At 54.6% G+C, this 15045-nt stretch overlaps 1 protein-coding gene and 1 long non-coding RNA gene across 2 annotated transcripts in view; one reads left to right on the forward strand and one right to left on the reverse strand.

The window, feature by feature from the left end:
• Nucleotides 1–92: 92 nt before the first annotated feature.
• On the reverse strand, nucleotides 93–14157 carry LOC106009521 (uncharacterized). Its single transcript, XR_001183584.3, has 4 exons — nucleotides 13896–14157; nucleotides 4508–4618; nucleotides 1857–1935; nucleotides 93–429 (listed from the first exon to the last, which is right to left on the reverse strand). It is a non-coding gene; the product is annotated as an uncharacterized LOC106009521 (long non-coding RNA).
• A 60-nt stretch (nucleotides 14158–14217) lies between these two features.
• Foxp4 (forkhead box P4) overlaps nucleotides 14218–15045 on the forward strand; it is a 42770-nt gene continuing 41942 nt past the window's right edge. Inside the window, exon 1 of the mRNA XM_004846603.4 lies at nucleotides 14218–14505. The gene's annotated coding sequence lies outside the window, so the exon portion shown is untranslated. The remainder of the gene's footprint in view (nucleotides 14506–15045) is intronic.

The following is a 15045-nucleotide window of genomic DNA, read 5'->3' on the forward strand; positions in this document are numbered from 1 at the left end:
CCCACTGTGCCCATCCTGGGGAGGCCCTGGTGAGAGTCGGGGAGTCACTTGCCCACAACAAACAGTTAAAAGCAAGAAAGCGGGTCTGGCGGTATCGATGCACTTTGATAACAATAAACTCCGCTTTTAATTTATGCTAATGTGCAGGGTTGTGGTGACAGTAAGAACTAAATTACAGAGTGGCTTTCGAGCTGGTAATTATCCCTCCATTTTTCGCTGCTCTGGAAGATGGACACACAATTATGCTCTCGTGCTGTATATTAATACACATTCTTGACATCTTCAGCGGACCTGGAGCTGTCATTGAGCTTTTTGTCTCCTTTAATTGAAAATTAATGGTTACTGGGTTGCCACGGAAACAGAGGCCACGGACGCCAGTGGTGCTGCTGTCTCACCAAGGGACTGGCGGCGTCGGGAGTCCGGAATGACCTTGAAAGTTAAAAGAAAAAAAACTTAAAAAAGAAAGGGAGAGGAGGGGAGAGGAAGACAGGAGGGTGGTGGGGGAGTGTGGGTCAGAGCCAGAGAGAGATGGAGAAGAGAGGGAGCAGTCAGTAGGGAAGAGGAGAGAAAGAAAGCAGAAGAGATGAAAAATAAAAAAGAAGAGAAAATTCAGGCGGCTGGGAGAGCAGATGGCTGAGAGGAAGAGACTAAATTAGTTAAGTTTTACCTATCCGGGCTTGCTTCCCCCTCTCTCTCCCTCTCAATAAGAATACTGAAAATCGGGTGCTGGGACTCAGCCCCCGAGTCTGGGATTCTGCGCATCCCTATTCGCCCTGGAAGAGGAGGCAGAGCGTCCTGGGTGCCGCCAGAGGCGGCAGGCAGAGCAGGGGCAGGACCAAGAGCTGCCAAAGGGCTCTCACTTTGCAGGGGCCAAGTGGCTGTGCTGTGGAAATAAGAGTCAGCGGGAAACAGTGGCCCACATCTGTGATCCCAGTACTTGGGGAGGCTGAGGCAGGAGGCTCAGAAGTTGGAGCTCAGCCTGGATAACGTAACAACTCAGGGAGACCCCCTGTCAAAATAAAAAAAATTAAAAAGGCCTGGGGATGAAGCCCAGTGCAAAGGCCCTGGGTCTGATCCTGGTGCCATGAAAGGAAGGAAGGAAGGAGGGGCCAGGGATTTAGCTCAGTGGTGCCTCAGTGCAAGGTCCTGAGTTCAATCTCCAGCACCAGAAAAAAAAAAAAAGAATAGGGAAGGAAGGAAAGGAGAAAGAAAGGGAGGGTGGGAGGGAGGAAGGAAAGAATAGAGAAAAAGAAAGAAACAGGCTAGAGAGGGGCTGCCACAAGGAAGGCCCCACCCCTCCCGCAGCGTGGAGCACGTGACAGTGAGATAGCCCTGTCTCCCAGGCCTTCGGCTTGAAGACACAACTCCAGGACTCAAGAGTCCAAGGCAGGGCTCGGAGGAGGAGGAGAGGAGAGTCCGGCAAGGGAGAAAGGGCTGGCTTCCCCGGAACATTCGAAATACAGGGTGCAGGGACTTCCCCAATGCCCAGTGGCTCTGGCCTGGGCTGCTGTCTCCTAGGAGACACCTGGGGCAGTGGGGACCCCCACCCCTGAGCTGGAAGGTGGGCTCCTCCCCCCCAGCCCCGTGCACACACTCCAGAAATGCGGTCAAATCAACAATCACGGTATGCAGGGAGTGGGACCAGGCCAAACGGGGGCCACAAAGATGAACGGATGCAGAGCGGCCCTGCCTAGGAAGGGCAGACCAGGCTTGGTAGACAGACACTCCGAGCATGGCAGAGCTGGGGGCCTCTGATTTCCCCTTGGGCTGTCCACTGTGGGGCTGTTTATCAGAGCAAAATCTAGAACAGTCTGAATCCTGAATAATTAAGATTGAGCCAGCATGGTGGCACATACCTATAATCCCAGCACTTTGGAGGCGGAGGCAGGAGGATCGCCTCAAGGTCCAGGGCAGCCTGGGCTAATAAGTGAAACTCTGTCTCAAAAAGAAAAAAAAATTAAAGATTGGTAAGTGATAAGCTTTATAATAGACCCCAAAGAAGGAGCACTACACAGTCATTTTATTTTATTTCATTTTATTTATTTTTGCTTTGTTTTCTTTTGGAGACAGGGTCTCACTATGTAGTCCAGGCTGGCCTGAAACTCAAAGTGATCCTCCTGCCTCAGCCTCCCAAGTGCTGGGATCACAGGTGTGTGTCACCACACCTGGTGGTACAGTCATTTTAAATTATATTGGAGAGGAATATTTAATGGTTGGATATTTTATCTTATCATGCTACAAAATCATGACAGATCCATGATCCCACAAGCCTGTTTCTAAATTTTTTAAATGCTATGTGCAGAAAAACAAAACAAAAAAACCGCTATGTACATTATGTGAGTTATACTATAATAAAGAGTTAAATGTAAGTGTGTGTAACTGTGAGTGTGTATGAGCCTGCGTGCAAGGTTGAACTTTGGAAAAACTAGAAGATGTAAGAAAATCTGACCATGGTTAACTCAGCATGATGTGACCGATCTTTATTTTCTTTTTGGTGCTTTTTCAGTATCTTCCAAATTTTCTACAATAAATATATTTAAAAATTAATAAATATAACTTTGATTAACAGAATAAAGGGCAAGGTATTTTTAAAACCCACTTCTCTTATAGGGCCTGGTAGTGCATGCCTGTAATCCTACCACTCAGGAGGCTGAGGCAGGAGGATCATCTTGAGTTTGAGGCCAACCTGGGCTACATAGTGAGTTCAAGGACAGCCTGGACTACATAGCGAGGCCCTGTCTCAAATAACAACAAAACTACTAAAATTCACTTCTCTAAAGATCAGTACCCTCGAGATGAAATTCCCAGCAAGGTGCTCCCCACTTCGCCAAGCCTGGACCCTGTGCTGGGCCGACACATGCCTCCGGGAAGCAAGCCAGGTGGACCTGGCCCCCAGTCCAAGACCCTCACCCCCATGCTCTCCCACTCCCACCCCAGGTGTTAGAGATGGAGGCTGCAGGCTGGGCAGGTGAGCGGGCCTTGGGACCCCTTGTCTCCAGTGCACTTCTAGGGACACCCTGCTCCCTTCAGCCACAGGAGGGCGGGCCAGGGAGGGGCTGCCCATGCGCCACCACGCCCAGCGACTAAGCCCTATTTTAGGAAGCAGCCCATGATAAACAGCTGTCTATCTTTTCACCAGACACCATGGTGCACACCTGTAATCCCAGCACTCAAGAGGCTGAGGCAGGATGATCCCCACAAATTGGAGGCCAGACAGAGCACATAGTGAATTCAAGGTCGCCCTGAACTACCTAGGGAGACCCCGTCTCTGACGGGGAGGGCCATGGCATTTGCCCCCTGGCTGACAGGGACAGGGAGGGGAAGGGTCCTGCTCGGCTGCACCAGCCTGCCCTTGTTCTTCCATCCGTCCATCCTTCTCTGCTCCCCGCCCTGCCCTCCTTCCCAGCGAGGGAACAAACAGCAGACAGAAGGCTGCACTGTGGTGGCAGCAAGGGACTCAGGAGCCGTCTTCGTCCCGGCTTCCCTGATCCCGACCTTAATCCTCGCTCGGCATCCTGTCAGCGCGGCTCCGGCTGACATTGCTGCGGGCGCCTTCTCAGCAGCCTCGCCTCAGATCTGCCTCCTCAGGGACCACTGAAGGCTGCTCCGCCACAGCCCACTTCTCACTGCCCTGGAGCAAAGCCTGGCTCCCAGGCGCAGAGCGGGAGGGGCAGTGCCAGGGGGGGTTGCCCCAGGGCTGGTGGAGGAGGTCAAGTCTCCTGCAGCCGACTGGGGGGGGGCAGGCGAAACTGAGGCCAGAGCCCCCGGCACTGCAGCTGCTCAGCTTGGCTGAGAGGAAGCAGAGGCTCGGGAGCTCACAGTGCTTCGGCAGAGGGTTTGTGAGACAGAGACCACACAGGCCCTGTCGTGTGGCCAGGGCACTCCTGCTCACCTGTGGGGGCCCTGGGAGCTGGTGGCCCAGCCCGGTGCCTGGCTCTCCTGAGCCCTCTTCTCTCCTTGGGTTTGAGTTTTTGTTTGATAGGAGCTCACTAAGGACCCCAAACTGGCTTTGAACTCACTGTATTCTCCTGCCTCAGCCTCCCAAATTCTGGGATTACAGGTGTACACCACCTTCCCTGGCTTTGTTGTTCTTCTGACCAATTCGTTTCTGCTCTGGTGGAGTCAGAGTCCCGTCCTTGTGGGGGGCGGGGGCCTCGGGGGCCCTGTTGTCTCCTGTCTTTGGGAGACCCCAAATCTCAGGAATTCCCTGTGCCTGGACACCCCTGGAGAGAGAGCCTGGGGTCCAGTCTCTAGGGCTCTCCGAATCTCACATTCATTGTTTTTTTCATAGCTGAGGATTGAAGCCAGGTCCTTCCCACTCAGCTACATCCCCGTCCTTTTTATTTAGAGACAGGGTCTCACTAAGTTCCTAAGTTGCTCAGGCTGGGTTGAACTTGCAATCCTCCTGCCTCAGCCTCCCAGAGTGCTGAGATCACACCCATGCACCACCTCACCTGACTAACACATTAAAGTGGAAACAACCTCCTTGGTACTTTCTCTCTCTTACCCTGGGTTCACGCTGCATGCTCTTCTGCTTGCTGGGCAGACAGAGCTTAAAGTCCTTGTGTTGGGACTGAGGCAGCTGCTCTGCATTTGGGGAGACTCCATGGGATGCTGCCTACAAGAAAGCCAGAGCCCAGGGGTGGGAGTCTGCCCCCCACCCTGATCCCACCTCACCTGTATGCAGCTGGCAGAGTAGGGATTTCCGCTCCCACCTTCTGTAGTGGACTCTGCATCCCTCAAAGGCGGATCAGCCCTGCTGGGGACCCGGCAGGCCACTGGGGCTCAGGTCAAAGGAAGGCACAGTTGCCTCCCTCCCCTGGGCAACAGGATGCCCACTTGGTGTAAGCTGGGGGAGGGGTTACCCCAACACTGTGATGGTCACCTCCCCCACATTGCAACTTCCCACCCTGGGCTCCCATAGCCTTCCTGAGAGTCAGGCCAGCCAGTGGCACACAGAGGAGGCATCTGGGAAGGATGGGGAGAAGATGGCAAAGAGAGAAGGATGCGGGTGATGTGCTCACTGGACCCTGAAGTTGCCTCTACCACTGGCTAGCAGAGCACGGCCAGCCCTCACTGAGAGGACCTCAGAGGGACCACAGAGAACGCTGGGCCAGAGAACCTGAGGCTGGCCTTTTTACATTCTTGTTTTGCTTTTGAATTTGCTTTGTATGTATTTCAGGCCAGCCTTGAACTCACTGTGTAGCCCAGGCTGGCCTCAAACTCACAGGATCCTCCTGCATCAGCCTCCCGAGTGCTGGGATTATGGTCATGCACCACCACGCCCAGCTTTTTATTCTTGTTTTGTACAGTGATCCCCTTTGCATCCTCCCCTGTAACAGGTGCAGGCTACCTAGGAAGCCCCTGTCCCAAGCGTCCTCAGGCGGCCCAGCCTCAAGCTGTCTGGCTCTTGAAACAGGCCCATCTGTCTGAGGTTTCTGAACCAGCGGGGAGGGGCCGTACCCCAGCTCCTTCCAGCCGCTGGAGCTGGAGCGGGAGAACCCTGATGTCTGCCCAGGGAGTGTCGGGGAGGCGGAGTCGAGCACCAGGTCCCGAAGCTCCCACGGGCAGGGGGCCAGAACCCCAAGCCCCAGCGCCCTGCCCCACCCCTCCAGCCACCGTCCGGAAAAAATAAACGATTTCCTGCAAGCAGTTCTGAAACAGCCTGTGAGTCCGAAGAAGTGACGTTACATAAATAGAAGCCGCAGAGGGGAAAAGCCTGTTTTCTCTTTCATTATTTATCACTCTCTAACCATCCCCAGCTGTGTGCGTAAACAGGCGCATTGGCCCATAATGAGGAACAGACCGGGGCCAGCCGGGCTGCCGGAGAGGCGTGGCGCTGAGTGTACGCTGAGTGTGCGCTGAGTGTGCGCCTGTCTGCCCCCCGACAGGCGAGTGTGTGGGGCTGAGGGAGGCTGTGGTGGACACCAGGCAGCGCCGCCAGGTGGAACAGAGCTCTGCAGCACGGGTGTCGGAGAGGAGGTGTTGGGGACAGGATGTGTGTGGGAGGGGCCCCCATGAGCCAAGCACCAGGCTGCGAAGGCCCCTGACTGTAAGACCAGGAGACCCCCGGTGAGGAGTGTGACGCTGGCACCGTGCAGGTGGGCGTGGCTTGGTGACTGTGGGCTGGGCCGGTCTGGGTCACCGCAGGATGGTACACGCATGAGGGGTCCCAGGGTCATAGGTGGTGTCACGGGTGGAAATCTACACCCCACAACCAGATACATACACGTGTAGTCCTAATGCTCAGCACCTCAGAATACAATCTTGTGCAGGGCGTGGTGGTGCACGCCTATCATCCCAGCACTCAGGGAGGCTGAGGCAGGAGGATCAATGTGAATTCAACCCAGCAGAGGATACATAGTACCAAAACTATGAGATATGACCCTAGGAGTGTGTAAATCTGTGTGTGAGACAGGAAGATGTGGCCATGTTTGTATGCATGTGCCAGTACACACGTCCTCGGTCCTCTGTGCCATCCTCCTGGGAAGGAACCAGTGTAGCTCCTTCACGCCTGGCTGCCTCTGCCCACCCCAGAGCCCTTCCTGACCTTGGGCAGCACTGCTGGAGGCCAGGTCAGCTCTGGAGCAGGGCTCTCCCCGGCCTGGCCAACAGGACAAAGGAGTGCTCCTCAGAGTGCCAGAGGAGGCCAGGCCTGAAGCCTGGATGCAGCATTGCTGGGTATTCTTGCCTGAAACAGTGCCCCTCATTTTTTGTTTGTTTGTTTGTTTTTTGTTTTTTGAGACAGGGTCTCACTATGTAGCCCAGGCTGGCCTCAAACTCATGGCAATCCTCCTGCCTCAGCCTCCAGAGTGCTAGGATTACAGGCATGCACCACCACACCCAGCAGGAGCATAAACTTTGAACCCCCATTAAGCAAAATGCTATCCCTTCCCCAGAGTTCTATTCTTCCTGTTAGTCAAACTGTGTTACAAAATATCAGACTCAGGCCGGGGATTTGGCTCAGTGGTTCCAGCACCTGCCTCAAAAGCGCAAGCTCCCGAGTTCAATCCCCGGTACCAAAAAAAAAAAATCAGACTCAATTATTACTGTAACTTCATCAATAAAACCATCATGGACATTTGCTTCCTCTTGTGTCTTGCAAATCCCTACATTACATCCTCCATTCTGCCTCTTGGCCTGGGGAGTCTAAAATCTTTCCTATGCATCCTATGCAGAAAATATGTGCTGCTCTCTGCCTCTGCTCCTCACGGGCCACCGCTGCCACATAAACCAAGGGGTGTGGCTGCGTCACACAGCTCCACCTACAGACACAGGGCCACCTGGTGCCGAGCCTGAGCCCCGGTGGAGCATAGGCAGCCTTGGCCTTGGGGATGTTTGGACTGGGTGAGGAAATCCTTAAGGTCCAGGTGTTTGGCAGAATAGTTCTCTGGGTGAAGGGGCAGGTCATGGGTCTGAAGCTGAAGGGATGCCTCCAAGGATGCCAGAACGAAGGAAGCCCACCTGAGAAAGCCTGCCCATCCCCACTGTTCGCAGCATCCGACTGGGTCCATGCAGTAGGTGGGCGCACATCCCCATGGCTTCCACACTCTGGCCCAGGCCATGATCTCTGATCCCCAAGACCCTGGTTCCTCTCAGTCTCTGCTTTCTGGCTTCGCCCACATTGGCCTGGTCCTTTCCTCTGCAGTCTCCTCTACTGTTGACCCCTCTCCTCCAGGGCCAGGACCTTTTGAAGCTGCTAGGCAGCAAGAAGGCCCCAGAGCCAGGCCCTGGAGGCCAAGGAGAACCACCTGTGCCCAGGCCCGGTGCCAAGCACTCTGTATGCAGAACCTGTCCCTGCCCCCACAGCACCAAGGGGTGCTCCTGGTGGTGTCACTATGCCTCTCCCGACCCCAGTGCCTGCTTTTCCTCCCTGAGCTTCCACAGGGCACCTTCTGGGGCAGCCCAACCCCTGTAATGACAGGAACTGGCATATAAATTCCCCACTCCTGGCTAGGGTGCAGCTCAGGGTAGAGAGCTTCCTAGCATGCATGAGGCCCGGTGACACCCCAGCATGAAATAAAAACCTTCTCTCAACTTAGTTCTCCTCTGTAGGGGCTGATGTACCCCTGGCACAGTCCTCTTCAGATGCAGCATTCAAGTGGCAAGAATGATTTCCCAGCCCAGGAAAGGGGAGCTTTTGGGGCAGGGGGTGTTGAATCCAGGGCCTTTGCCATGATAGCAGTGACTCCTCTCTCTCTCTCTCTCTCTCTCTCTCTCTCTCTCTCTCTCTCTCTCTCTCTCTCTCTCTCTCTCACTGTTGTGGGGAGCAGAGTTAGCCATACAATGTTTTTGGTGAACAGCCGACCATACGCAGTTGGTACTATTCCCACTGTAACTCTACTGTGGCCTCGAACTTCCTCCTTCATATCCCACTTCACCCCCAGTGCCACTGGATGGAACGCCAAGCCCCAGCACCCCAAGTTCCAGGGGAAAGACTGCTGCCCTGGCTGGGTGCGGTTCAGGAGGAGAAGGGAGCCAGGAGGAAGGAGGAGAGGAACAGACAGGGCATGATTGGAGGGGCAGGGTGGCCCAGGGAGCACCAGAACTCTCCTGTCACACTTTCTATCCAGGTCACACTCCCCTCTTCCTCCAAGATTTGGTTCTTGAAGATATTCTATGACCCCTAGCTGACACCTGCAGGTCCCCAACTTGTCCTAAGCTGTCAGGGGATTTTTATTTAACTATGCTCAACATCAAATTACAATCAAATCAAATCAGATCAACATGCATTTATTATGCATCTACCATGAGAAAAAGCAAGCTGGATATGAGGGGAAACCACAGCAAGACTGGAACCAGGGTCCCTAACTACAGGACTTGATGATCTCACTAGGGAAAGGAAACAGAACTAGCTAAACAGTCCATACTATGTGTTCAAAGTTACTAGGTGCTTCAGAAATAAGTCAGGCAATGACACGATAACAGTAACACACATGGGTAAGGGAGATAGGAGCTGCCCAGGCCACAGGAAACAATTCCAGGGGCCACAGTGTATCTGCTGCCTACAATGTATCCAGTGCCTACAATTTATGCAGTATATAGTGTATCCAATTCCTACAATGTATCTAGTACCTAGTGTAACCAGTACTTATAATGTATCCAATGGCTATAATGTATCCATGATCTACAGTGTATCCAGTTCTTACAGTGTATCCAATGCCTATAATGTATCCAGTGACTACAGTGTATCCAGTATATACAATGTATCCATTGCCTAAATGTATCCATGATCTACAGTGTAGCCAGTGCCTGTACTAAGAACCCTGCAGAAGCCATGCCCCCCAAGCTGTATGCCAGACCCTTACACAGTTGAAGGCCAGGCTCCTTGCTTCAAGATTTCAGGCTATAGGGCCAGGGATTTAGCTTAGTGGTTCTGCCCCCTGCCCCACAAGCTGAAGGACCAGAGTTCAATCCCTGGTACCAAAAAAAAAGATTTCAGGCTATAAATGACAGAACTGGGATTTATTTATTTATTGTACTGGGGATCAAACTCAGGACCTTGTGCTTGTGAGGCAGGTGGCAGCACCACTGAGCTAAATCCTCAGCCCAGAACTGGGATTTAAATCCAAGAGCCTTCACAAGGGAGGAAGATGTGGGATAGCTCACCACACGAGGAAGAACTAAGCCATATGTGGTGGTGTGTACTTATAGTCCCAGCTATTCAGGAGGCTGAGATAGGAGGATCATTTGAGCTGGGAACTTCAAGGCCAGCCTGGGAGATGTAGTGAGAGCCCTGTCTAAAAAAAAAAAAAGAAAAAAAGAAAGAAGAGGAGGGAGGGAACAACAACTAAATAAATAGGAAGAGGTTCTTTTTTCTGTCCCTGCTCCTTGGCTTTTCTGCACCCCAACCCACCTCCTCCACCCACGAACAATGGGAGGTGTAGGGGGTTCTGGGTCTACGCCTCCCCCCCCCCCCGCCCCAAGCCCTATCCTAGCTGTGTCTTCCTCTTTCCCTTCTTGAGAGATTTCATTCGACCCCAAGATGCTGTGTTCTAATTAAGGGAAAACTGCTCACTGCCTGTCAAGTCCTTGTTCATTTCCTGGTCTTTAATGACTGATTTTCTACCAATCAGCCCGAAGCCTCCATGCCCTGCACTGCATACAAAGCCAGAGTCTCCAAGTCCCTGAAAGTGATTCCAAACATCTCCCAGGGCCTGGGCATCCCACCAGCCTGGCACTAGATAGGGGAACCCAACCTGCCTGGTTCTGCAGGACTCTCCTTGCAGCCCCAAGGACAGATCCCACTGGACCAGGGTCCTTTACTTGGGGCAATATGGTAAATTGATAAGCACCCCAGGGTGGGAGGCCCCTTAAAAAGGGGTGAGCAGAAAGCTGCCTTCAAGGGTCCTGGCAGTTCCTTAAGATATCAGCCCTCCCTGAAATATTTCTTTATGAAGCCATCATTATGTTGGGGAAGGGAAAGGGCTGTTCCTCCCATTCCTCCCCTCCTCCACTCAGCACAGACCCTGGGTCTCAGAGTCAGGAAGACTGGGGAGCAGGGTAGATGGAAAGGGGAGAAGATTCCAGGGAGGAGGGACATGCAGGTGGGAAGGAGGGGAGGAAACTAGCCCAAGCAGGAGGCAAAGGGGGTTCACAAAAGGAAGCCCACTGCAGAGACCAGAGCGGCTGCCAGTGCTCATACAATCTAGGCCTCCATCCTCAGGAGGCAGAGTAGGAAATAGGGGTTTGAAGAGGGTGGACTATGCCGGCAGCCTCTTAAATAAATGACCTGGAGATGCAGTACCTGTAACAAACCTGAACTCATCTGGCAACAGGAAGTTGAGTAAAACACAAGGAGCAAAAGGACAGCTTTTACTTTTTTTTCCTTGCTGGACTGGGCCTGGGACCCAGGGCCTCAGGCACATGGGTAGAGCTCTACCCCTGAGCCACACCACCCAGTCCTTGCTTAGCATTTAAAGATGCCCAGGTGGTACTCAGTGATTAAGATTACAAAACTCACTTGGGAAGGCCAACATTAGAAAAGGAGGGAAAAGGTGGAGAAGGCACAGGATGGATATGGAAGGGGCTTCAACTGTCTCAGTGGTTTTTACATGTCTGTCGGTTTGTTGGGGATGAGGTCTCACTATGTACTTAAGGCTGGACTTGAACTCACTATAAAACCCAAATTGGCCTCAAACTCGAGGTGATCCTCCCGCCTCAGCCTCCCAAGTGCTGGGATTACAGGTGTGCACACCACCCCTGGTTGGTTTTTACATTTTTTTAAACAGAGGTGCACAACTCCTAAGTATACACACAACTTAATTAATCTTCACAAAGTGAGCACGCACATGTAACCAACTCCCAAACTGAGAAAAGACATTCTCAGACCCCCGAGAAACCTCTGCCAGCCACTCCCACACCGGAAAGGCCACTCTGTGGAGTTCTAACGCCATCCATCCACTCCACTGGTTTGTACGTTTCAGTCAGTGGAATCAACGTTCTCTTGTGTGTCTGGCTTTTACATGAGATGCCACTTTCTAAGATTCCTGCATGTCACCCAGCATGGCAATGGTCTGCGCACTCTCAGCACCAAGCACCTGTACCCATTGCTATTGGCATAGTCTTAGGACTGCAGCTGCTGTGCTTTGTTAATAAAGTTTTATTCCTTAATAACTAAACAAAGATTGTGCTTTAAAAAAAAAGATTCAAGCATTCAAATGAATGGAAACAAACAAAATATCTGGGCAAGATGTGCTGGGCCAAGGGAATAGAAGACCAGTGTCTCTGGGTCTACATCCACCTTTACCACCATCTCCTCCTCCCAAGTGGTGCCAGGCCTGGTACCGGGAACCCCACTACCACCAAACAATGCCCAACTTCCTGCCTATGACAGGCAGGCAGCCAGCCTCGGGAAAGGGCATCTGTTTCCGAGCATGGAGACTTGGGAACAACCACTTCAAGTGCTGCCTCCTTGCTGAGTGACCTGAGGCAAGTTATCTGACCTCTCTGGGTCTCACCTGTAAAATGGGTAGAAAACTAAGGTGACAAAGTGATCTTGGACCTGGTACAAGCTTATTATTAAACAAATGGCAGCTGGGGATTTAGCTCAGTGGTTCTGCCACCTGCCTCAAAAGCAAAAGGTCCTGAGTTTGATCCCTGGTACCAGAACAATAAATAAACAAATGGCAACTTATGAGACATGATGGAAAAATACGATGAGTGTTTAAATTAAAACTATGGATTACAATGGGCCAGGGATTTAGCTCAGTGGTCTTGCTGCCTGCTATGCAAGTGCAAGGACCCAAGTTCGATCCCCAGTACCAAAAATAAATAAATAAAAATAAAAATATGTATTACAGTAAAAGACATGTTGCCATGAATCCTCAGGACGCCACCCCTGGCTTCAAACACACCCATCCCACCATGAAGTAGCTCTTTAGTCCTCTTTCTTGAGTGTCTTTAGTTGTGCTGTCCTGGTTACCTCGACTTACTGAATGGGTTCAAAACATTGACCTTTCATGGTCACTGGACTTTGGGGAAGAGTGAGAGACCACAGGGTACCCGATCCAGCCAATCAGGTGGATGAGGACACAGCATCACATTTTCACGGCCCACCTTTCTGTTGGATGGCACTCAGCAGCATTCACCTTTTTTTAAAAAAAAAAAAAAATCATACCTCATAAAGACACTCAAGAAAGTGACGAGATCTTTTTGTGCCTTAGTTCCTTCCTCTTTAAAAGAGAGCTAACAAGTCAGGCATGGCGACATACACCTGTAATCCTACCACGTGGGAGGCTGAAGCAGGAGGATTGCTGCCAAGTTCAAAGCCATAGCTATGAACATAGTAAGACCCTGCCTCAAAAACAACAATGACAATAAATAAGTTAAAAAACAAAACAGAGCTAACAGAACTATCTACCTCTTAGGCCTCTTGTGAAGACAAAATGAGTCAATGTGCCCCGCACTAGCTGTCATCTGATTCTTACTGCCACTGCCGTTGCTATGCCACTAGAAAGGTCACGGTGATATCCAAATAAATGGCACTGGGCTGGGGGTGTAGCTCAGTGGCAAATCATGTGTTTACCATCCTTGAAGCCCTGGGTTTGATCACTAGCACCACACAAAAAAGAACTGAAGGGCACCAGAAGTCCTCTTGAACTTCACACCTAGATGTGGGAAAGGGTCCCGAGGGATCTGAGTGTACCCATCATGCCTGCCCAAAACAGACCTGGCCCCGGGCAGGTGTCACCACATTATGACTACCTGCGGCTGCTGTATCAACAGAGAAAGGAGGGAAGGAGAGGGAGGAAGAGACCCCCGCCCCTGGCAAGACTTTCTCTTGGAAGACCCCCTCCCTCCCAGCAACCAGGCCTCAGTCCTCCTTGGAGCCTGGTGAGGCTGCCCTGTCCACCTGCCCCAGGTGGCTTGGGGCGAAGTGGGCTTTCAAGAGCCATTGTTTTCCGGCCCCCTTGGTCATGGGGACCTGGCATCCTTTGGAAGGGCCGAGGTGTCCTTCCTCTCCCCTTACCGGGTCTCTCCTGGGGGCTTCCCCTCCCCGGCCCAGCCCCGCTCCATTCCCACCCCCTTCATCCCCGCACCCCCCCCCCCGCCGGGCAGGGCGGTGTCCACAATGCTGAGTTATGTTTGCAAAACCATTTTGGCATCTGATGCCTTGACATGGCGCTCGGGTTTGCCCTGGTGGATCAGCAGCCCCGGGTTTCCTTCTCCGACTTGGATTCCCCCTAGCTCGGCGGGGGCGGAGCGCCCCCGGGCAGGGGTGGGGCAGGTCACAGAGCCCAGAGGGACCTTCCCACCCTTATCCGGCCAGCGACCCCCCCACGCACCATACGCTGGGAGGCGGGTGAGGCAGAACCCAGATCAGACGCTGACTCGGGACTTGGCGGCCCCCTCCCTGGCCACCTCCGAACCGGGCGCGCGCTGGACGGCAGTACCTCAGGGCTCCACAGGAAGGTGGGGTTGGCACAGCGTTCCCTGGAACCGCTCCGAGGCCGGACACCCTCTGAGGTCTCTCTGCAAAGCCCCTTTCAGATCCGTAGCCCCACGGCCCGTCCCACGTGCCGGTCTGTTCTCCCCTGAAGTTCGGTCCACGTGGTCTCCCCGCGGCCCGGCAGTGGACGTGCTGCGCCAGCTTCAGGCGGATTACGGTAGCGCGGAGTTGAGCCCCGCCTGCCCGCCGCTCGGCGCGCGCCCCGGCCCCACCCCCGCCCGCGCGCCGCCTTCGCACCGGCTCAGTCGCAGCCCGCGGAGTCCGGAGCCGGCCGCCCTGCAGCCCGGAGCGAGCGGCGGCGGCCGGGACGGAGCCCAGCGCGCGAGGAGGGCGCGGCGCGGTGGGGAGGAGCCAGGGCTGAGCCGGGGGCGGAGACGCCCGGGCCCCGGAGGCCGGAGCAGCACGGAGCTGGGGCGCGCGGAGCTCCCGCCGAGGCGCCCGCGATGGCCCGGCGCGGCTAGGGCGCGCGGCGCGGGAGGACGCCAGGGCGGCGGCGGGCAGGCGGGGACCCCAGCGAGCCCCATGCCCCGCGCGGGCTGAGCCGGGCCCGACAGGTAGGTGGCGGCGCGCGGAGACGCGTGGGGGCTGGGCCGGCGGCCGCTCCAACTCTGGCTGGCTCGCGGCGCACTTTGTGTTTGCAAACTGCCCCGCGCGGCCGGGCGGAGCAGCCGGGAGCCGCCGGGCCTGGGCCCGCCGCACTTTGTTCCAGCCGGGCCGGGCTGGGCGCGCTGAATCAGGGGACCCGCGAGTCCCCAGGGACCCCGGCCCCAGCCGCCAGGGAACAGGTGGGGGCCGCGGGGGGGCAGCGCGAGGCCGGGGGGTGCTGGAGAGGCCACCCGGGCCCGCCCTCGCCGCGACGCGGGCTCCGCCCCTCCCGGCCTCGCCGCCGGGAAGGGGGTGTAGGGGGCGCGACCGCCCCCCGCCCCCACCGCCCCGAGTCAGACAAAGAATGCGTCCTGGCCCAGACTTTCCAGAGCCGCGAAGTGAGGAAGTGGGCGCCCCGCTCCCGTTGCGGGACTCTCCGAAACGCGCCGGAGACTGGCGGGGGTGGGGTGGGGGAGGACCGCAGTGCCACCCGCGCGTCGCCGAGGTGA

The sequence above is a fragment of the Heterocephalus glaber genome, unplaced genomic scaffold (assembly GCF_053883595.1).
Source record: "Heterocephalus glaber isolate CG9 unplaced genomic scaffold, H.glaber_assembly_v1.0 deba00001497, whole genome shotgun sequence".
NCBI lineage: Eukaryota > Metazoa > Chordata > Mammalia > Rodentia > Bathyergidae > Heterocephalus > Heterocephalus glaber.